This window comes from Rhipicephalus microplus, unplaced genomic scaffold, assembly GCF_043290135.1.
Source record: "Rhipicephalus microplus isolate Deutch F79 unplaced genomic scaffold, USDA_Rmic scaffold_22, whole genome shotgun sequence".
Classification (NCBI taxonomy): domain Eukaryota; kingdom Metazoa; phylum Arthropoda; class Arachnida; order Ixodida; family Ixodidae; genus Rhipicephalus; species Rhipicephalus microplus.
The window spans coordinates 8,263,568-8,283,851 of NW_027464595.1; positions in this window are offsets into that span (position 1 = coordinate 8,263,568).

The following is a 20,284-nucleotide window of genomic DNA, read 5'->3' on the forward strand; positions in this document are numbered from 1 at the left end:
TCACGCAACTCCTTGGCAACTGTAAAGACCTCTTATCGTGGTCCCCTGCCTGCGATGAGGCTTTCATTACTTTGCGACGGCTTCTCACGACGCCACCCATTCTACGCCATTTCGATGCTGAAGTTCTAACTGAAATCCACACCGACGCCAGTGGTGTAGGCCTTGAAGCTGTGCTCGCACAGCGTAAACCCGAACATCAGGAATACGTCATGGCATACGCTAGTCGCACACTTACCAAGGCTGATAGCAACTACAGCGTCACAGAAAAGGAGTGCTTGGCCATTATGTGGGCCCTTAAAAAGTTTCGCCCATATCTATATGGTCGTTCTTATGACGTCGTGACCGACCACCACGCGCTGTGCTGGCTTTCGACGTTAAAAGACCCATCCGGCCGCCTCGCTCGCTGGGCGTTGAAAATTCAAGATTATGACATACGCGTGGTTTATCGGTCAGGACGGAAGCATGCTAACGCTGACGCCCTTTCCCGTTCCCTCTTGTCCCAGAATGCCAAACCTGACTCCGCTTGCGATTCTACAATGTCATCTCTTAACTTTGACGCCATTGCTATTGAACAACGCAATGACCCGTGGACTGCGTCTCTTCTCAATCATCTCTCTGACACTTCTGAACTCCCAAAGACGCGAATGCTCCGGCGCCAAGTTCGACACTTCTCGATACGTGACACGCTTTTCTATGGACGCAACTACTCACCAGAAGGATGCAAGTGGCTGCTCGTCGTTCCACGAACCCTGAGGTCGCAGATTTGTTTTTCTTTCCAGGCTGACCCACAATGTGGCCACGCAGGAGTCTTTAAGACCTACGAAAGGCTTCGACATCGTTACTACTGGCGTGGTATGTATACTTTCGTCCGCAAATTTTTCCGCACTTGTGCCGAATGTCAGTGCCGAAAATCTCCACCACACGCCTCCGCCTGTGAACTGCAGCCTTTACCATGCCCTTCCCGACCCTTCGAATGGGTCGGAATAGATATTTATGGGCCACTTCCATTGACTTCAACTGGCAACAGGTGGATAATAGTTGCTATCAACCACCTAACGTGCTATGCTGAGACCACTGCTGTTCCAACAGCTACAGCACAGGAGGTTGCCACTTTCCTACTGCGTAATTTTGTGTTGCGTCATTAAGGCCCTCAAGAACTCCTCAGTGACCGTGGTCACGCCTTCTTGTCCGAGGTCTTTGAAAAATTGCTTGCTGATTGTGCTATTGTACATCGCATATGTTCTGCTTACCACCCTCAAACCACTGGGGCTACCGAGCGCCTAATCGTACTCTCAGTGACATGCTATCTATGTATGTGACACCTGATTACTCTAACTGGGACTTAGTTCTCCCATTCATTACATACGCCTATAATACGGCAACGCAAGCGACAACAGGTTTCTGCCCTTTTTACCTCTTCTATGGTCGTCACCCCTCCCACACCATTGACACCATTCTGCCCTATTGACAAGATGTGTCCTAGTGCCTACCGATCTTTGACGCCGCCAGACACGCAGAAGAATGTCGCCAGTTAAGTCGTCGCTTTACCTGCGATCACGAAAACCGGCAAAAAGCAGTTCATGATATTCCGACCTCAACTGCCGTCTTTCTTCCGGTGCTCCTGTGTGGCTGTCAGTGCCACATCGCACACCTGGGCTATCTTCCAAACTTCTGCCAAAGTACGATAAGCTAATCGTATTCTCGAACAAACTTCGCCAGTAAATTACCTCATTGATACTCTCACGCCAACGTCAGACTTGCGACGTCACAACCGCGAGTTTGTACACGTCCACAGACTCAAGCAGTACCACGGTTCAACGACACCTGCACAAGAATAGGTCGCCAGGATGGCTCCTTTTTTTCCGCGGGACCATTGCAAAGAAAAGGAAGTACTCCGGCGCAGAGGCAGCAGCATCTAGCGTGCAGCAGCGGCTCGAGCTCGTGGATTGCGGCTGGTGCATCACCTTCCAAGCATCATTCTTCCTGCTCAATAAATCTCCTTTATAAAGCTTATGTTGCTGTCACCAATTGTGGGCACCAATTTTTCTTTCAATACTCCAGTACGTGTTTGAAAAAAGCATTGTTAGTAGAAGCTATTAGATAACTGACACTAAACAATGTCTTATCCTTCTGCCTCATCACGTGTATCATCTTCATGACTATGAGTTTGGCCCTGTTGACAAGGCAACTGCACACAGTGTTTTGTATCACAACACCTGAGCAACTATGGGTTACAACTGTTTTTATTCGCCCATTTTGCAAGCATAACCCAGTGGGGTAGCAGCGCCTGTACATGAGGAATTCAGCCTACCATTGCCCATTTTGGTCAGCTCAGGTACCCCAAAAGAAAGAAACTCCAGTCGCATATGAGCCATCAACGTACAAAATGCGTGCTCTCAAGAGTAGTAGTCAAAATTTTATGTCTCTTTCTCATTGTCTTTGCAGAGATGAACAGAGTGTCATGGAACTCGACAAACAGCCAAATTTGCGGTCATTCATTGTAATTTGCAACAAAAGGAGGTGCACAACTGCCCTAACTTGGGGACTGTGATGTGTGGTGCGCGTTCAAAGTGCGCGCCTTCGAAAAGTGCGCGTCACGGAAAAAAAAAAAACAAAAGGAGAAATACCAGAGTGCACGTGCGGTGCTGCTTAAACAAGAATGACGACGTTAAAGAGCGTCAAGCACGAGGATGCGTGGCAGGACGTGAAGTAAACAAAAGGTAAAACATCCAATGGGCAGCGAACACGGAGATTTCAAGGCCCAATGGCTTGACACCACGAAACAGTAGTATCTCCAATGAGAACGAGACAAGTGGGCCAGAGCTGAAGCAGGAGCCTGGGGAGACCAGAGCAAGGGGAATTCGAGGCAGGCAGTGCAAGCGGAAGGTCGTCACCGGACCGGGCGCTGAAGATGGGCCGTTGGGTTCCGGACCCGAGCCTACAGGACTTCCACCGGCCGGGGCCTCCTGCTGTCGGGTTCCCGCTCCAAAGGACCGTGGCCATCCGGTCCTGAACTCCTTTCCAGGGCCTGCGGACTTTGGTTCCGGCAGGCGAGCTACAGCCGTCGGGCTCCGGGCCCGAGCTGTGCGCCCAGCTGCTGAACTAGGTCGACCCTAGTTCCCGGACGCGTCGCCACCAGCCTGCGTTCTCCCGTTTTCGACGTGTCCACGCTCCTCAAGCCGAAACCATCACGATTTGGTAGGGCTTTTCGACGTGTCGCCAGCAGCCAGCGTTCCCTCGTCCTCGTCCAGCCCACGCACTGACGCAGGAGTCACGGCGTTCCGGTTTCTCATCACCGCCGAAAACCAACTTGTGGGTGAGACTGCACCGATACTCTTGCGCTACTCCCATCACTCAGCCTCTTTCGAACGTTAGGTTTAGTTACTGACTTTGAACGTTCTTGTTGGGTGTTTACAGATGTGTTTCGTCATGTCCAGTCAACTGTTTATTAAGTGTTTTGTTTTGTGAGGAATCTTTGCCTTTTTACTTTTCAATTAAACTTTTTGTGTGTTTCTTGGAAACCGAACGGCTTTGTCCTTATTAACAAAACTCTCTGAGGCTCAGCCCGGGAGAAAAACAAATCAGCAAAAGAAGAGAACCATGCATCACAAATTGGCGTCCGCTGCGACAGGACAAAGTCGTTTGTTTTTCCAGTAGATTTTTTTGACGCGGTTAACACGATGACGAACACGTGGGAGTTAATTGAGTTGGCGGATAAAATGGGACTGACGGGAGCGGAGTTTAGAGTATGGTACGAGGAGCGGATGGAGAGGGAGCGTGAGCAACGGGCTGCAGAACGAAAGGCGGCGAAGGAAAAGCTTGAATTGGTGCTTAGAGCTAAGAAGGAGGAGCTAGAGCGCGTAACGCGTGAAAATAAAGTGTTGCTAGAGCGTCAGACACGCATACTGAAGCAGCAGCTCCAATTAGAGAGGGTGGACTTCGAGCGGCGACTCGAGCTTGCGATGGCGAAAAGGGGGCAGCTGGCGATGCAGAAGGTCGAGCAAGCGGTGAATGTTTGCTCCGATAGCAGCGTTTGCTGGAGGGAAGTCGATTCCTGCAAGGTTGGCCTCGAGCCTCGCGACAGCCTTACTTCGGAGCGAGAAGCTCAGATAGAGGAAGGCAGAGAGGTGGACAGCCAAGAAGGCAGGAGTCATGAGGAGTTTGTTGAAGCGACGGAAAGCTCCTCTGGCTGGGAACATATTACTTCCGTTAGCTGCTTGGGGACCTCTGAGAGGCCAAGCACCTATGAAGAAGAGCGCCTGGATATGGGCGACCTAGAAGCTGTGGAAAATGTTGTGGAGCAAAGCTTCGATAGCAGGGAACAAAGAAGTTCCATTCAGAATGAGGTGTGTATCAGAACGTCTCAAAGGCCGAGCACATTTCGGGAAGGGGTAGGGCTACCTCTCAATAGCTCCATGGAAGGAGCGCTAGAACGTCATGGGGAAGATGGCAGCGAATGCCATGAAGGCTCTGATATAGTGGCCACTGATTGTTTTGTACCGACAGAGGTAGCAGCAGGCACCACGTCAATGGTCCTAGACCATACGTATATCTCACTCAGAGAGAGAGGGGATTCTAGTTCACAGGATAGCGTAACTGCTATTTGTCCGAGAAAACACGATGGGAGTGCTGAAGCACTCTTCAAAATAAACAGTATCGAATCGGAGGTGGGCTCGATAGTAGGTATGGAGAATGCCAGACAGGGTCTTGAACCTGAGAACGTGATTGGTTTTGAACCTATAATTAAGTCCACTCAAGATGAGCTGTATAATGACCGAGCACAACGGCATCCCTTCTCAAGAATCCAGGAACCTCACACGCTTGTCGGAGCGTTTGGGCTTGCTGAGGGCACCCCGAGCTTGTGTTCATTAGATGGTGAATTAAAAGAAAGCATTTGTGTGAGAGATTGTGGCATTTGGACATTCGTGTCTCAGTGCGTTTCGTGTCGACGCCGACGGCTCGAGACCGCGCCCTGTTCCTCTGTGACCGGTAAGCGTTCATGTGGCCGGCGGGGGCGCAGACACGCGTTTCAGCGAAAGTGCATAAAAGCATGTTTGCCACAGTTACTTTCGAAACGTGCGAGAAGGGCAGTGCGTCTGGTTTGGGACGCGATAACCTGAGTGTAGGGTTAGAAAACCGGTAGCTCTTTCTGGACTTCGACTTTTAGATGCGGACACAAGTAGCTTTGTCCATAGTCGATTTTGTAGTAAAAAGGTTTATTCCGGGTTTCAGAACTTTTAAATGCAATTGGGTGAATCTAAAGTTTAAGTGTGGACATTTGGACGATGTAGCGAACTGTAGCCCGGTGATGTGTTGAACTGCGTGGTGCAAATATGTGGTTTAATTGTGACGTAGTGCAGAACGCGCACTCATCGGCAGTTTTTTTTTTCTAAAAAAAAAAAAAAACTTGAATAAAAGGGGGGCGTATGTGATGTGTGGTGCGCGTTCAAAGTGCGCGCCTTCGAAAAATGCGCGTCACGGAAAAAAAAAAAAACAAAAGGAGAAATACCAGAGTGCACGTGCGGTGCTGCTTAAACAAGAATGACGACGTTAAAGAGCGTCAAGCACGAGGATGCGTGGCAGGACGTGAAGTAAACAAAAGGTAAAACATCCAATGGGCAGCGAACACGGAGATTTCAAGGCCCAATGGCTTGACACCACGAAACAGTAGTATCTCCAATGAGAACGAGACAAGTGGGCCAGAGCTGAAGCAGGAGCCTGGGGAGACCAGAGCAAGGGGAATTCGAGGCAGGCAGTGCAAGCGGAAGGTCGTCACCGGACCGGGCGCTGAAGATGGGCCGTTGGGTTCCGGACCCGAGCCTACAGGACTTCCACCGGCCGGGGCCTCCTGCTGTCGGGTTCCCGCTCCAAAGGACCGTGGCCATCCGGTCCTGAACTCCTTTCCAGGGCCTGCGGACTTTGGTTCCGGCAGGCGAGCTACAGCCGTCGGGCTCCGGGCCCGAGCTGTGCGCCCAGCTGCTGAACTAGGTCGACCCTAGTTCCCGGACGCGTCGCCACCAGCCTGCGTTCTCCCGTTTTCGACGTGTCCACGCTCCTCAAGCCGAAACCATCACGATTTGGTAGGGCTTTTCGACGTGTCGCCAGCAGCCAGCGTTCCCTCGTCCTCGTCCAGCCCACGCACTGACGCAGGAGTCACGGCGTTCCGGTTTCTCATCACCGCCGAAAACCAACTTGTGGGTGAGACTGCACCGATACTCTTGCGCTACTCCCATCACTCAGCCTCTTTCGAACGTTAGGTTTAGTTACTGACTTTGAACGTTCTTGTTGGGTGTTTACAGATGTGTTTCGTCATGTCCAGTCAACTGTTTATTAAGTGTTTTGTTTTGTGAGGAATCTTTGCCTTTTTACTTTTCAATTAAACTTTTTGTGTGTTTCTTGGAAACCGAACGGCTTTGTCCTTATTAACAAAACTCTCTGAGGCTCAGCCCGGGAGAAAAACAAATCAGCAACAAGAACCCTGCATCACAGGGACAAGCTCTGCGCTACCCTTTCGATAGAGTGAGGTGCCTTTGCGGAGAACACAGGGACTCTATCAAGTGACCCATGTGGCTAATCGGAAATTACTGGATGCCTACTTCTTGGTAATAGTGTGAAGCCCACTCCTTTTGTACTGTTGCGTCATTTTAAGTGACAACTGTGTACATCCACAATATCTGCAATCCTCGCGTAGTTTTCTCTTCAAAATATGTGAAAAAAACACGCACAATTACTACTTTTGACATTGTTTCTGCTTAATAACCTTGGTCTTCTACTGTTATTGATGCACCAATCCCATTGATTTAGTGGTGCTGGCCTTTAGATGGCTAGCACATGGCATGAAATTACAGTACTAGAAGGCATCTCAGGGGTCAATATTGAAGCTTACAAATTTGTTACGTTGCAGACATTGGAAACGCAATGCACAAGGTGCCAGAAATAGCATGCTGTCACAACACTTTTCCTCGCCTAAACTGGTTTCGTTGTATGCTACGTCATCTTGGCAAGTAAGGCAACTCACTTACAATACAAATGACGCATAAGTTATCACGTGATGTCGTGACATAACGTCATATGTACCTTCCCTGCCTTCTCAATTATGTTTTCATCGCACATCTTTGCTCGTTCAAAGTTGTGCAAAAGTCAGAACCACGTAAGTTAGTTTTATGATACCAGAGACCGTGCAAAGCCATGTGAGGTGCTTTCTAGAAGTAAATGGCTTCCGCCTTGTAGTCGTTTTAGGCGAATGCATGCGACACCCTGAGGATCTTTTTATCATCTTGTATATTCGAAAACGACTTTGTGTGCCATAGTCTTGAGCAAAATTCTCTCTCAACTCTATCTGATTTCGCTTGCTTAGAAGCCTTGTATGAACAAAACAAAGTAACGCATTTGCCGCATTTAGAGTGAGTTCAATAAATGGTGTGCAGTATGGAAAAGGAACAATGCAGGTGGACTCTCGCAACTTCAAGTTTATAAAGTTCGAGCTGCAAGTGTGCGTCTGTGTTGCTCTCTTCTCCAGACCCTGCTCCGTACTGCTACAGCTTTTCGCATTCATAATGAACTGTTTCTAGCTAGCCGAAATGGCTTCCTTGCTGAATTAATTAATTCATGCTACAGTATTTCAGCGGCTTCACAGTAACTTGTGCTAGCCTTTAAACCTTTTTGCGTACTGTACAACGCTACGAAAGTATGAAACAGTGCAAGAAGGTTGATGCCGGACCAACTACAGCCCGTACTGGCGAATGAGCAGACGATAGAACCTCCCTACCGAACGTATGAGCTATATGTAATATGGACACTTCACACTTTTTGCACTGGCATATACAGATGACTGCGACCAACTCGGAGTGTTTACAGCATGCTTGCAGAATAACCTCCATTTCACACACTCATAAAAGAAACGTTGACATATTGAGCGAGAGTGGTGGCTCCTCCTAAAATTCTCGATTGTTGATTTCAATGCTTTTAAAGCAGGACATGCAATTTAACATATCTCACTTGAAATAATGGCAAAATCAAGATTGTCATTTCACTACCCAGACAGCAGTATTGAGCGGGGAGGGGAGGGGGAGTAGAAGGAAAATCATCATTGTACATGCATTAAGCGGCCCGTTAGTGCAATCCAAGTATTCTAGGGTAACTAATGCATGCCTGACAATTGAATTGTTGATTTGGTACATATAATTCTCGAAATCTTCACGCTTGAAACACGTAATAAATTTTGATTTAAAATAGTGTTCAGTTACAGTTAAGTGAATTAAAACATTAGTTGAGCATTTAATATATATGTGGCATTACTTGCTTCTATAAAAGCACAAAAAAAAAGAACGCGAGAGCCGTCATGGCGCAAATATAAAGGATAAATAATTGTGCTTTGAGCGACACTCGGAGGTACAAAGGCAGCATTCAAAAACTATTGCAAGATTATTACGCAAAATAATTTTACCACTTGTAGCTGAGGGTTGATTAAGAAAGTCAGCGAATATATATAAGTGAAACTGTGTTTTCATGTCAAGAAAATATGTGTGCAAATTTTATTTCACCCCTGTGAATTCCACGTCGCGCCCTGTTGCGTGCCCTCTGTTTCATTCGGGAAATGAAGCGCTACTCTAAATCGCGCAGACGCGCATCGCAATACACAGCAAATGTGTGTGCCAGCGTCATTATTTTCTTCTCTCTTTTATTTCCCGTGCTCGTATGTGGTGGCATGAAAACAATGCAGTAATTGCACGCTTGTTTAGGGCCACAACTTAGGCGCGCCACCACGGGTGTGCTGGCTAGGTGGCAAATGCCGGGGCGAGAAATTCAGCAGATATTTTCGACATACAGACGGGCACAGCTGGGACGTGCAGGCCTAAGCAATGCCTGGAAGAAGTGTGTACACTTCGCCCCAACCAAAAAGTGCATCTTATTAGGATGCAGCAGCCGCAGCGACTCGGTTGTTTTATCAGTTTTGTTTCACCAGTAAGTAACTTGTCGGTTTATCAAGCTCGTGTGATGTGTGGGCGACAAGCTTCCTTAAATGCACGTGTTGCGTGAGCGATAAGGAGGAATCCTTTTTTGGCCAGTGCTAGTTCATACACGAAATTCATAAATCGAATAAAAACAGTAAAGCAACTAAGCAACGTAAATGAAAAGAGATGCTTTCTTGGTATCTGGATTGCGTTATTTCTGCTTTGATTACCTTCGTGATCACGGATATTTCTCCTCCATGCTTGGTGCTCGATGGGAGGTAAGTTTCTGCAGCATCGCACTTTTCTCTTTTTACATATATGTACTTTTAGATTTATGGAAAGTGCTTGTCTGGGAAAACTTTGGATTAAGGCATTAGCTCATCCAAGAAGCTGGTGTCCGTTCAAGTGAAATATTTTCTGCAGTCTCATCTTCAGTCGTGAACATGTTAGGTGAATAAAAAAATTAATACAGAAGCTCAGTAAGTTTACGTTCCGAAGACTGTCTGACAGCGAGGTAAGTATACAGTGCGCATGTATTTTCTTGTTCTGTTGCCAGAAAAACTACTTTGTGAAGTACTGTCTTTTATGTACATAAGTATGCTTCTGTACATCTTTTTTTCCGTCTTAGAAGTGTACACCAACGTAAGGAATGAACGCGAAACTATTATGTACATGAGCAAACAAAAACGTTCGATGAAACCTTGTATACTTTGTTTTTCTATGGTAATCTAAATCACTTTCCCAAACATGAAGTAATTTCTGACAAATGCAAGTGGCATGCCAGTGAACCCAGATGAAAGTGGACATGCATGCAGCCTTGCTAGTCACTCTCAGTCGCAATGAAATTTGCATTAGGCGTAGGCTTTCGATGCGAAGGAGTGGTTCTAATGTTAGCGTTATGTTGTGAAAAATAAGGTTGCTCGCCGAAAATAACAAGGTGCAGACACCATACCGTCAATGTTGCATACTTTTCAATATCCAGTGCACTAAAGAGAAAACGAAAAGCAAACCGTTTACTTATTGAGCATTTACTTTTTTTAACGAGAAACAGGGCATGCATAATTCATTCCCTAATGGGGAAACAATTATGACAATTGAAGGGGTTGCCTGAATGAACGAAGTATTTTGCCATTTCAGACGTTGGTGCTTCAGACAACAGGCTAAACACAAAATAAATCACAAGAGACTTCTGTACTTGCGTCGCGTTCATAGATAATTTCGGCTGCTTAGTGAGATTTTTCTCAGTTCACTGTAACGAGCTCTTTTTATGTAATTATCTGAATGTGAAAGGTTTGTAACGGGATGTTCCAGTTCTTCAGATTGTTTTCTTTATTTGTTCTCCAAGTACATATTCATTAAAAATAACATTTCCTCCTATACAGCATCAGAAAAAGGCTGTGTTCGAGTAACTGAAAAAAAGATTCTTTGATGCACCGTTTTTTTTTTTTACAGCCCAGACTATTGATGCGATCTCACTGTGTAGCTTGAAGGTGTTTGTAGCCTTTCTCTTGTGGTGTAACGGGAAGCAATCTTGAGCAGATGATTCGGCGGTGCGCGTGCGTGCCGAAGGTTTCGCGTATCCGCTAACGACAGCAGGTAGGCAGCGTTGCGCGCGCGCCCTTCGGCTCGCACGCGCACCACTGAATCATCTGCTCAACATTGCTTACCGTCACACCACGCCCCGCCGCGGTGGTCTAGTGGCTAAGGTACTCAGCTGCTGACCCGCAGGGCGCGGGTTCGAATCCCGGCTGCGGCGGCTGCATTTCCGATGGAGGCGGAAGTGTTGTAGGCCCGTGTGCTCAGATTTGGGTGCACGTTAAAGAAGCCCAGGCGGTCTAAATTTCCGGAGCCCTCCACTACGGCGTCTCTCAGAATCATATAGTGGTTTTGGGACGTTAAACCCCAGATATCAATCAATCAATCAAATCCCGTCACACCATAAGAGAAAGGCTACAAACACCTTCAAGCTACATAGTGAGATCGCATCAAAAGTCTGGGCTGTAAAAAAAGTCAGTGCATCAACGAATCTTTTCTATTATTAGAAGAACACGAAGCGTTGTTTCGTTACGCAGTACAGTATGCAACGTTTTTTTTTTTAAATAGAATATGTAGTTTTAAAGAACACAAAGAAAGAAATAAAATTCAAAATAACCTGGTAGAAACGCTTCGCGAATTTAGACGTATAGGGCAACTGCAGCTGGCTCATCAAAGTGTTAGAGCCTGCACAATCACAAAGCCTCTGAAATTATCTACGAATGAGGCAACACGAAATAGAAAGACATTTGGAGAAAGAGAAACATTATGAATATAAATAGAATGAGCAAGAAAGATAAAGAAGCGCATGATGAGAGAAAAATTGAGAAATAAACAAAGACGGACAAGGAGAAAAAGAAAGAGGAGGAGGAAAGAAAAATTAAAGAGAAAGAAATAAGGCCTCCTAGCTCTGCTCTTTCCTTGGGCACTAATCGTGCGAAGCTTTCTTAATTTCCTATCCTCAGATTGCCTTGACTACCGCAGTAAACTCTAGAATAGTAGAAACACTGGTTATTGGACCATGTTTTGGACTTTTTCTTCAATCATAATACATCTTTAGAAAAGTAGCCTGAGCTGATGAAATCCATGGATTTCAATGCGCTTATTAGTAGTTACTGCACACCCAAGTTTGCGATTTCGACTCCCACTTAGCCAGCTACTATGCAAACAAATGTCCTCTACAGTCATGGGCAAGCTAGACGACATATTCATGCGCAAGGTGGCAGTCCCCACTGCTGTTTCTTCACAGAATAAGTGTATAACATGACTAGCCAAAAACCTACACGGGTGCCTAAACCTCTGTCGTTAGTTGGTGAAAGGACTCAAGAAACTCTTGTTGTAGGTTGTTTGGGTGCTCAGGTACACCACATCATTCAGTTACAACACACAATCTGGAGGAATCCAGTGACGCAGCTGGCATTTCTGATGTCACTTTCACAGGCGCGACTCCTGCTGCAAGTGAATTTACCTCGCCAAAACTGTTAACAAAACCGCTACATGCAGGAATTGCAGAGCCTGCACCGCATGTACTGGAGGCTGCTGAAGGCCCTTTTCCGGGATTGAACATAGAAGAAAAAATCACTTCTTCCAGTATTGTGAGTGTTACTTATATGCAGATGAATTATCGTTAAGGTCTCAATGTTTAATTAAAAGTCAGCAAAATACTTCAGTTTGTGTGGGCTTCGCAATTCAATATTCACAAAACAAAACTTTGGTAGTTAAACATTTTACTAAGTGTATGGCCCATTATAATATAAGGTGCATCTGAGCAGATGGTTTGTGACGCTTACCTTCACCTATTTAATCTATCCCTTCTTTGAGGGGGAAAATAGAAGCTGCTTTTTACTGACATGCAGTTCCTATTTTCTATTCACAGGTTCCAAGTGCTTCCTGCCTTGTCACTGAATATGCTGATGCAATGTCCTCAACCGTTCACAAAACTCCACTCACAAACCGTAGCGGCAATGTAAGCATGTGTGACCAAGAGTTTAGAAGATGCAGTGTAACAATTACATTACCATAGTTGTAGCAGCAGTGAAATATTATGCAAAAATCTGTAACGTTCGAAACTTGAATCTGCATCATCAGTTTGAAACTATCCTAGTTTCTGCCTGATTAACGCATTAAATTTATTCGGAATAACACAACTTGCTTTACTATTTCCAGTTACAACAGATCTGCCAGCGTAACAGTCACAAAAAGTAGCCTGGCAATGAAACTTCCTAATTATCATTGTTTCATCAAATATTTCAACACTCCGCTTTGCATGTCCCACTCATTCATACTCTCTATCTGTATCGCATTGCATCAATCTCTCTTATAAGGTTGACGGTCCATCTAAGCCGCACCAACGCCATTTTTAAATTATTCATTGCTCGTACATCACTAGAGTGCAACCACCTTTTTGAAAACGTGTATCTATTAATGATAGATGTTTGTTTTGTTATAGTTTAGGCGTCATCGCTAACTACAATGACATTCTATTTTACCCATATATCCTGCATTTTTTGTGCATTTCTACATTTTGCTTTTCTTCGGTACTGTGTCCTCACAGAACATTGCGTAAAAGTTGTTGTTAATCGCCGCTCCTTGTTTTTCTTGATTTTGTGCATTTTCATATTTACCTTTCTTGTTTAACGTTTTTGAGATAACTAATAGGTTAAATATTTTTGCCTCTTTGGAGTATTTCTCGACATAACTATACATTCTACTTATGTTGTAAATATTTTCTTTCGAACTCACTCCCCAAATGCAATACATTGTGTGGCCATGAGGGTACAATAAATGAAATAAAATATACAAAACAAATAAGCAAAAATAGCATTCGCAATTCATTTCTTGGTTTTTCAAAAGTGTATGCCAATGGGACTTTGTTAGCAACGCGACACTTGTGTATGCCAAAGAAGTATTACAAGCTCTACAAAACAATATGTACCTATAGTACAATGACATATCATTTCAGCTCTACGCAGCCATTATAGTAGTGGCTTTCACCAATTGCGTTTGTATGTAATGAGCTCATTACTTTAGGTGAATCATAAATTTTTAATCCCACTGGCTCGCTGCAAGGTAACTTTTTAGACTCAAAATACTCACAAGAAATGGTATTGCAGTTTACAGTGTGTTGCAACACCACGTACACACTGTGATAAATTGTGTGACTTCAAAACACACTTATCTGTTGCCACTTACGTTTGCAGCATTCGCCAATGGATACCACGGAGAAAACATTTCGGTGCCAAGAGGCGCGCAGGCAAGCCAACATCACAAGTGCAAGCAAGAAGAGAATAAATCATGTGCAGCAATCTAAGCGCCTACAGCGGAAATTGGCTAGACATAAAAGTGTAGTTAGAGACCTTTCAAAGAACCACACTCGTCGCGATGAAAATATACAAACACTGAAAAATTCTGGTGGCTGCGGAGAGGACTCGCTGAAACGCCAGATAGCTCAAATATCAGAGACACTAATTGAAAAAAACGTTTATTCTCTGGAGCTCAGAGCTTTAGCTCTAAATTGATATTTTTATTATCCTCAGGCATCAACTATGTTCGAAGAGCATTTTAAACTTGCTCGCCACACACTGCGACTTTGAAAAAGTGGCAGCAGCCTGTTGATTGAGCACCCGGGTTTCCCGAGGAGACACTGTAAGCATAACGCCTTGAATGGCGTGAAAATGCCCAAGCTGGTTATCCCACGCTTTTCTCGTTGGTATATTCAGATGGCCATCCGAATGCATGCTGAATGGGATGGACTAAAGTTTCATGGATATGTTAATATAGAACAGACACCGATGACGACAGTATTCATATTGCAAAAAATGCATTCGTTGTCACGCTGTTAGCAGTTATTAGACGGCGGAAGCTACGTGTAGCATTATTTCTGCTTGATGGCATTAGCGAAGATCGACGTGCAAATATAGTATTTCAAAAAGCTAATATGACTGGCAAAATTACAGCACACATTGTAAGCACCGCCTGTGATGGCGCTGCAGCATAACTTTTCATGCTGCGCGACCTGGGCTGCAACTGGAGACACGTGCAATTACATCATTTTTTTGCACATCCTGGCACAAAGCAAGCAACCTGGCTTCGTACTACCTATGCATGTTACACGCTGAAACTTGTTCAAAATAGCTCATGCAACACAAAGGTGTTTTGAATGATGCGTAAAAAAGAAAAAGAGGGAGAACATAGAATAGTTTCACGAAATTGAACAGAGAGGGGGCTTGCATGTCTGTAATAAGTGAAGGCAGCCACACATCATTTAGAAAACCAAGCCAATGAAACTGTTTCTGGCAGACCAGGTGTTCAGCATATCTCTTGCAGGTGCTCTAGAAGAGTGCAGAACCCACAAAGTTCCGGAATTTTTTGATTCACCAGCCACAGAGGAATTTGAACGTAATTTAAATGAAAAACATGCCCGACATTCTAAATTTTTGCAAATTTCTGTACAGAGGTGGGGAAAATGCCGTGTGTCCGTCAAATGTACACACAGTGACTTTTTTAAGAAGTTAAGTAATTTATTTCCACAATAAGGAGTTCTCAAAATACGGTGTTCACAAAAAAACCGCAAAACAAGCTTCTTGGGCTTCTTAATTTACATACAGCGTGTCGATTTCCTCTACAACCATCTTACTTGTGACAAGCAGATGCGGGCAAACCTCTCTAAATCGAAATCAAGCCAGGACCGCCTTGAGTTGTTCCTTGCCGAAATTAGAACATTTGACCGCTGCAAAAAAAAAAAGGCAACAGCAAGACAGTTGTCTGCGGCGTTAAATCATCTCACTGTTAAGATTGAGGTGCAGGATGGGGTGGAAATTGCTTTCCGCTGGACCAAATAATGGTTTTTCATGCCAGCTCACAAGGAAGGGCATCATCTGAAAGCATAACAAATGTGTCAAATTCTACAGCAGCCCAAAAACTTTTAGTGAATTAGCAGTGAACACAATACAGCCTACTGTGTAGCAGTGAGGAGCATGCACAGTGCTCAGATCCAGGCAATGTATCAGAAATTTCAGATATCATCATAGCATACAATGCCGCCTTTGTAGGTACACGTCTTTAGAAAGAGCTGTTGTGTAACGAGTGCAGTTCTGCATTAACTTCACCTGCACACAGAGGCAATGCATACTGTTTTATTACAAGAAATAAACATAGAGGATTGGTTTATCCCTCAAAAGATGTTGGCATTGTATGCCGACAATCAGAGAAAGAACTTCGACGAGCTCTTGTTTACTCCAAACTGCAGTCTCACAAGTTTGCAGCAAAGGTTGCATGCAGTCGCGACAATAATCACCCTTGTAAAGATGGCTTTTTTCACATACATAAATTAACATGAACCTTGATAACTCTGCGCTGGAGAACCATGCACTGCATTCAGAAGATGCAAGTGGAGATAAAAAGTTGGTAGATCCCACGTTCAGTGGGAATCGATGACATGCGAAGCATGAATAAAGAAGATTAATATGCTACTTTACAATCAGCACAACACTACGAGGTGGAGGTCTTTTAGGCCGTACATGAATTCAATGTCATGATTATCATGTTTGGATGTGTGATTTACTTTCGTCATCTATTCACGTCACATGATGCGAAAATTCGTATATGCGGAGCGAGTGGAACGACCGCGAGTGCGCTATGAACGTAGCATGTAGTCCAGATTTACATGACACGCATATCAAGATCATGTTTGGACGTGTCATATATGTTCGTCGTCTATTCACGTCACGTGACACTAAATTTAGTACGTGGGGAGCTAGAGAAACGGCTGCGAGCACATCTTGAGTGTGGTATGTTGTCCAGTTCTTGCATCACACGCGTATCAGTATTACCTTGTTTGCACCAGTCATATATCTTCGTCATCCATTGACGTCGCGTAAGACCAAATTCGGTATATGTGGAGCTCTCTTCCTGACGGAGGGACGCAGGACGCGCTCAATCGAATATGCGTCGAAGCAACGCAGGACAGCGCACGCCTGCGAGTATATGGCAGGCAAATCGGCACCTGACCGGGTATCACCGGCGTTACGCGACAAAACGAACGCCAGCGCGCACGCGCGCCGGGTCATGTCGAAGTGTATTTGCGCATATAGTTGCATGTAGTCATGTTCTTACATGACATGTATGTTATATTTATCATTTTTTGCACGAGCCACATACCTTTGTCATCTATTCATGTGACGTAATATCAAATTTGTCATGTGTGAAGCTAGCGAAACGGCTGCGAGCTCATTAAGAGTGTGGCATGTAGTCATGTTTTCAGATGACATGCATGTCATGATTATCATGTTTGGTCACGTCATTTCCTATGTCATTCGTTCGGGTCACATAATACCGAATTCGGTACATCTGAAGCTAGCGAAACGGCCGCGAGTGGATTATGAGTTGGAATGTAGTCATATTGGTACATGACACGCATGTCATGATTTTCATGTTGGGGTCTGTCGCTTGTGTTAGCCATACAGTCATGTCATACCATACCAAGTTTGCTACATGTATTGTGAACAAAACCACCGCAAGAGAAGCAAAAACATAAAATGTAAATCATTACATTCATGAGGTTCATATCATGATATTCATGTTATGACTAGGCACTTATTCTCTTCATGCAGCCATGTTATGCCATACCAATTTTGGTATCGATACCAAAATCAAAACGGCCAGGAGGACTGAAAGTCGTAAACGGTTACATACATAGATAGATAGATAGATAGATAGATAGATAGATAGATAGATAGATAGATAGATAGATAGATAGATAGATAGATAGATAGATAGATAGATAGATAGATAGATAGATAGATAGATAGATAGATAGATAGATAGATAGATAGATAGATAGATAGATAGATAGATAGATAGATAGATAGATAGATAGATAGATAGATTGTCACGTTGCTCTCAACAAACTTGATAAAAATGGGCTCGTTTAGTCGACTACCCAAGCAGCGGGTCAGAGAGATTGTCTTTGTCTTCTTTCACTCTTCGATCTCACCCAAGCAAACCATGTGGCAATAGTCCCCCCCTTTGAAAGCATCGACTCGATGCTCGTAAATAAAACAAATGAAGGTATACACACGCTGATATAGAGAAGCAAAAGAGGGAGAGTGCCAATACTCGCAGCGCAAATGAGGAAGTTTCGCCAACGCTTCCGCCAAGCGCAAAAAGAAAAGGCATAAAAACACAGGAGAACACAAGCAGCAGCCGCAACGCAATGTCACGGCTTGTCGTAGCACGTGAAACCCCAAGGGTTACTGTGTGAAGTAGGGCTTCAGCTGAACAACATGCACGGTTTCAGGCCGAAGCTGTCGACGCTGCGCCGTCCGGAAATACCTCGTAGGTAACATTTGTGACTCGTCTAAGATCCTTGTACGGTCCAAAATAATAGCTTAGGAGTTTTTCGGATAAGCCTGGTCGCCGGACAGGGATCCACACCAACACTCGGTCCCCAGGGTGGTAGGTGACATTTAGATGGCGGAGTTTGTAACTTCGTGCGTCTGCATCTTGTTGGTGACTGGTGTTTATGCGAGCTAGCTGACGAGCTTCTTCGACGTATTGAGTGTATTGCTCAGCATCTTGAGCAAGTTCATTGCTTTGGTCGCACGGAAGCATAGCATCGAGCATGGTTCGCACGTTGCGTCTGTAAACAAGTCGGAAAGGCGGAAATCGCGTTGTTTCTTGCGTTGCCGTATTGTAAGCAAACGGGATGTATGGAAGAATCTCGTCCCAGGTTTTGTGTTGTACGTCCACGTACATTGACAGCATGTCCGCTATGGTCTTGTTAAGCCTCTCTGTCAGTCCATTGGATTGCGGATGATAAGCCGTTGTTTTTCGATGGCTTGGGCAGCTCAGTTTAAAAATGTCCTCCATCATTCGTGCTGTAAACGACGTCCCTCTGTCCGTAATCACGCATGACAGGGCACCATGCCGTAGGACGATTTGGTGCACGAAGAACTGCGCGACTTCAGAGGCCGTGCCACAGGGTAACGCTTTTGTTTCAGCGTAACGCGTAAGATAATCTGTCGCAACTATAATCCATTCGTTCTCAGAGGACGACATAGGGCAGGGCCCGAGAAGGTCCATTCCCATGAGGTCAAACGGTGTCCGTGGTGGTGCGATCGGCTGGAGCAGGCCGGCGGGTTTCACAGGCGGAGTCTTGCGGCGCTGGCACTCACGGCAGCCTTTCACATATCGATGTACACTAGTTGATAGTCACGGCCAGTAATACTGTTGGCGTACTCGGGCGAGAGTTCACGAATAGCCTAAATGTCCTGACGTGGGCTCATCGTGGCACGCAAGGAGGATTTCATCACGCATGTCGGTAGGAACGACGAGTAGGAAGGCTTTGTCGCTACCACGGGCGTTTTTCTTGTAAAGAAGGCCTCTTCTTAGACAAAAAGAGGACAGTTCTCGAGCAATGTGTTGAGGGACCTGAGAGTTGCGGCCTTCCAGGGAATCAATGACTGGGCGTAATTCGTCTTCTGCCCGCTGCTTTGACATAAATTCGGAGTCGCTAACTGCTCCGAGAAAGGCATCTTCATCTTCGGAGCCCCTGACAGCGTTCCCCACAGGTGCTCGAGAAAGCGCGTCGGCATCTTCGTGTTTGTGCCCTGACCTGTACACAATCGTAATATCAAACTCCTGCACACGCAAACTCCATCGTGCGAGACGGCCGGATGGATCTCTAAGATTTGCCAGCCAGCAGAGTGAGTGGTGGTCAGTCACCACCACTTTGAAGGGATGACCGTAGAGGTAAGGCCGAAATTTTGTCCCCGCCCACACGACTGCGAGGCATTCTTTTTCTGACGTAGAATAGTTGGTCTCGGATGGAGAAAGAGTATGACTGGCGTAAGCTATCACACGCTCAACGCCGCCGTGTTGTTGTACAAGGACAGTGCCAAGTCCGACGTTGCTGGCATCTGTATGAATTTCTGTAGCAGCGTCCTCATCGGAATGGGCAAGAACTGGAGCTGTTTGCATTCTAGGTCGTAACTCTGTGAACGCTGTATCTTGTTCTGCGCCCCAAGTAAAGGGTACGTCATCTCGGGTGAGTCGCGTAAGAGGTTCAGCTATTTTCGAGAAGTTGGCGATAAATCGGCGATAATACGCGCACAAGCCGAGGAAACGGCGTACTGCTCTTTTATCTGATGGGACAGGGAAGGCAGCGACAGCAGCAGTTTTGTCTGGATCAGGTCGCACTCCATCCGCACTAATGACATGTCCCAGAAATTTCAGCTCTTCATAGCCGAAATGGCATTTTTGGGGTTTCAGCGTGAGTTCAGCTGTACGAATGGCTTCCAGAACCTTTCTCAGACGCTTCAGATGTTCTTAAAAGCTCTCGGAAAAGATGACCACATCATCGAGGTAGACAAGGCAGCTTTGCCAGTTCAAGCCAGCGAGAACTGTGTCCATCATCCTCTGAAAAGTGGCTGGTGCAGAACAGAGGCGGAAGGGAAGAACTCGGAATTCGTAAAGTCCGTCTGGAGTCACAAACGCGGTTTTTTCTCGGTCTCGTTCATCCACTTCAATTTGCCAATAGCCACTCTTTAGATCAATGGACAAAAAATACTTCGCACGTCGTAACCTGTCGAGGGAGTCGTCGACCCGTGGAAGCGGGTAGACGTCCTTTTTTGTTACGCTATTAAGCTTCCTGTAGTCAATACAGAATCGCAGCGTTCCGTCTTTTTTCTTTACTAGGACGACTGGCGAGGACCAAGCGCTTCTGAATGGTTGAATAATCCCGTCATCGAGCATCTCTTTTACTTAAGTCTGAATAGCCTCGCGTTCTTTGGCAGAAA